Source organism: Leptonychotes weddellii, unplaced genomic scaffold (genome assembly GCF_054177405.1).
Source record: "Leptonychotes weddellii isolate Sample4059 unplaced genomic scaffold, ASM5417740v2 HiC_scaffold_18353, whole genome shotgun sequence".
Lineage (NCBI taxonomy): Eukaryota > Metazoa > Chordata > Mammalia > Carnivora > Phocidae > Leptonychotes > Leptonychotes weddellii.
The window spans coordinates 1-3,895 of NW_027768152.1; the positions used below are offsets into that span (position 1 = coordinate 1).

The 3,895-nt window shown below is 47.2% G+C and overlaps 1 long non-coding RNA gene across 1 annotated transcript; it reads left to right on the plus strand.

The window, feature by feature from the left end:
- The first annotated feature begins 467 nt into the window (after positions 1–467).
- Positions 468–3,738, plus strand: LOC145718613 (uncharacterized). Its single transcript, XR_014141920.1, has 3 exons — positions 468–1,111; positions 2,856–2,918; positions 3,466–3,738. It is a non-coding gene; the product is annotated as an uncharacterized LOC145718613 (long non-coding RNA).
- The last annotated feature ends 157 nt before the right edge of the window (positions 3,739–3,895 follow it).

A 3,895-nucleotide genomic window follows, 5' to 3' on the forward strand; every position in this document is an offset into this window, starting at 1 on the left:
CTCACTCCTAGTGCACAGTTTATTCCATTGCCCTGTCTCCTGTATGCACAAGGCCCACCACATACTATCCTCAGAGATATTTATGTCTTCTATTTTCTCTCTTTGGAATTGTTAGCAGTTTGTATAATTACTCAAGTGTTACGCAACTTGAAATAAAGTCTCAGTTAGGGGGTGTAATTGTAAATGGGCACCTCTTTCATAACGGAATCCATGTCTCTAGGGAACTGGGATCCATGCTGCTCACCACCGCCCCATAGTCTCACAGTTTACATTTTCATGACAGATAGTGTCAGATGTCAAGGATTAGCCTATTGCAAATGGTCTGAGCACCATCTCGCAGGGTGACTCTGGACCCGTCTCATTAGTTAAAAGCAGATCAGTTACTCTCACTTGCTTCAAGCAGATGAGACCTTGGAAATTGCAGCTGTCTCTCCCCCAGTCACTGGGAGGGAGGAGAGGAGGTAGGGCTGCTTATGCTGATACAGGCCTAAAGCTCTAGGGGCAGGTGTTGGGCTGGAAGGCCTGATGTGCTGAGACGTGGGGTCCAGGACCGCAGGCTTTTCGGAATAGCTGGCAGCCTCTGGTTTCAACTCAGCGGTTTTTCCAGAATGTCACAGCATAACCCATATTTTATCCCTCACGGCAGAGTGTTTGCATGGATGAATAAGGTAGCTACTAGGCAGATGTGGCTATTTAACTTTAAATTAATTCAAATGGGGTGCCTGGCTGATTCCATCAGTGGAGCTTGCAACTCTTGATCTTGGGGTCGCACGTTTGAGCTCCCCATTGGGTGTAGAGATTACTTAAAAATAGAATCTTTAAAAATATTAATACAAATGAAGTAAAATTAAGAATTCGGTTCTGCAATCACACTTACATCACATTTCATGTGTCAACAGCCCATGTGGTTAATGGCTACCCTATTGGACTGCACGAATCAAATCCATCATTGAGAAAGTTCTATTTGCGGGGCTAGATGCTGAAGTGGGCAGGTCTCTTACACGAAGATGTTTGAACAGCTCCTCCCCTCACTTCCTCTCTCCTTTTTCTCAACATTGTGGCTTAGCATTGCCTTAAAGTTAGAGAAGGGAGCAGGACCCAGATTTTCTAGGTAAGAGAAAAGGGGTATTTGGGGGAGGGGACAGAGGGTAATGTGATTTGGTGGAGAGAGGACCTCTCCCCTGGGTGTATATCTTAAACCTACCGGCATACTTGTTCTCAGAAAGTGTATTTCTTGTTGGTTCCTATTTCCTGTATTTGCTGATGTTAAGCTGTAAATTTGGTGGTGGTTGTTTTTTTTTAAGATCTTATTTATTTGGGAGAGAGAGAGTGAACTCATGTGGGCTCGTGAGAGAGCACCAATGGGGGGGAGGGGCACAAATAGAGAAGCTGGTTCCCCGCTGAGCAGGGAGCCCGATGTGGGGCTGGATCCTAGGACCCTGGATCATGACCTGAGCCGAAGGCAGCCTCTTAACCAACTGAGCCCCCCAGGTGCCCTGTTTTTATGTTTTGTTATTGTTTTGTTTCATGTTGTTTTTTTTTGTTTTTTAGAGAAGGAGGGGGCAGGTAGAGACAGAGGGAGAAGGAGAAAGAGAATCAGAACACTAAACAGGCTCCATGTCCAGCGTGGAGCCCAACTGGGCCCTGAGATTATGACCTGAGCCAAAATCAAGAGTAGGCCACTTAGCCGACTGAGCCCCCCAGGGACCCCTGGATACTTGCTCTTCAGGCAGTGGGAGAACTCAGCCACTAGGGCAGTCCTCTGTTTTCACATCTAAACTGGGAGAAACAGCACAGCATTGCGGAATGAAGAGAGGGCCCAGGGGCATCTCAGTGGCTCGGTCTGTTGAGTGTCTGAGTCTTGACTAGGGCTCGGGTCATGATCTCAGGGTCCTGAGTCTAGCCCCGCATCGAGATCTGGGCTGGGCATGAAGCCTGCTTAAGATTCTCTCTCCCTTCCCCTCTGTACCTCCCTCAACTCACTTAAGAAAGATCTTTAAAAAGAGAGAGAGAGAGAGAAAGCCCACATTCCGGAACAAGGACCTTAAGAAACACCCAAAAACCTTTTGTTTTCCTATTTCTGTTATCCTACTTACTCCCTAACACCCATCACCAATATCAACTTTGTGGCCAAAGCTGACTTTAAAAAAGTCTGTAATTTCTCTTCTCAGTTTACAAGAAGCTGTTTCCTACTCCCTATCCATTAGGGATAAAGAAATAACTCTTCCTACAAAAGGAGTGTCTGTCTTTCTAATAATGTTTTAAATGTTTTTGGATGGCTTCTTATCAGATGAACCTGTCCTTAACAACTAGTATTTTCAGCCTGTCCTAGTCAAAGTCTGCTCCAGTGAGAGTTCTTTGTTAGGAAACAGAATTCAACCAAGTAAATTGGAAGATCCAATTGATTTTATTGAGCATTCATGAAGCAGGCAGCATCCCACCCTGCAAGTAGAGGGGCCCTCCCCTGAGCCACACAGAAGAAAGGCATAAAGGCACAGAGAGGACATTAAAAAAGAAGAAGAAGAAAGGAATTTATTAGCAAGGAAAGCATTGTTTAGGCACACTGGTTTCCTGGGGGGGGGGGGTGTCTGGGGTCTGTCAGTAAATCCCTAGGATTGCTGGGGAAGGGTGCCCAGAAGCAGTACCAACAAAGCCCTCCAAGCATTTGCTTGTATAGAGAAAAAGGAACAATCTGAAGATGAGCCAATCTGGAGAGTGGAGAAGCTTTGGGAAATATGGGAGGAGAAAGCAAGCAGCAAGTTTACAGGGAAAAGCAATTGCTGGCCGGGGGAGGCTGAGGTTTCCACTTACTTTCCGTGTCCCTAAAATGACTAGTTGTGTTCCTTTCTGTGCAGGAGTTCCCGCTACAATGTCAGCCACGAAGTGTGGTGCATGCTCCAGCAAACCTGGGAGCCTTGGTGAGAGGGTGTTGGGGGGGTCCCCTGTGCGGCAGGGCGGGGGGAGGAAGGAGAGCTAGCAGGGGGTTCTCCTGAGCTGGCAGCCAGCCCTCATCCTTGCTGGAGCAAAATATCCAACCCGCATATCTGATTTCCTCTCCATTTACTTCCTCTGGACCCCCTGCACTTTCTCCTGCTACAGGGCCTTGCAGTGTCTCTTCCCCTGACTTGCTGCTCCCTCTCACTAGGCCTACAGATGCCCTAAGGATGTCCCCAGGTTGGAGTCTTCCATTGTCCTGCTAACTGAATAATCATCTGAACTCCCATCCACATTTTTTCCTTAGATAATCCTCACCATCCTGTATTCAGTGTTCTTGGTTTCTGGAAATCTCCTTCTCTCACCCCAGGATTCTGGTGATCAGATGTGAGAAACTGCATCAGGGAAGGTTTTGCTAATGCTCAGAAGGTGATGGGGATGATACCTACAGATTTTGTGGAAGGCAGAGTTGGGGGTTCTGCAATATCTCTCCTCCGTTTGCTATTTTTAAAAGAATATTCCAATTTACAGAGTAGACAGAAGGGGACAAAATGGAAGCAGAGAGACCAACTGGGAGCCTCCTTGGGAGGCATGGATGCCGATGGTAGCTTGAGCTGGTGTGCTGGGCTTCACAGTGGAGAGAAGCAGACAGATTTGCAGGTGGAGCCAAGAGAGGTTGCTGATGGGCTGGATGGGGAAAGGAAAGGAAAGAGAAGAATCAAGAGCAATGCCTAGATTTTTGGTCTGGGCAACTGGGTAAATGGCGATACCCTCTCTGAGAAATAAAATGGAGTTGTAATAGTGTCTGGAGTTGTGAGTGTGGTAATGTATGCATCACCTTCAAGCCGAAATGGATGGTTGTAATACAGGATTCCTCACACAGGAACCAGACTCACTCAAGGGCTGGGCCAGCAGGGTCTGCCTTCTCGGAGAAACAGGCTCCCAAATGAGATTGCCCATT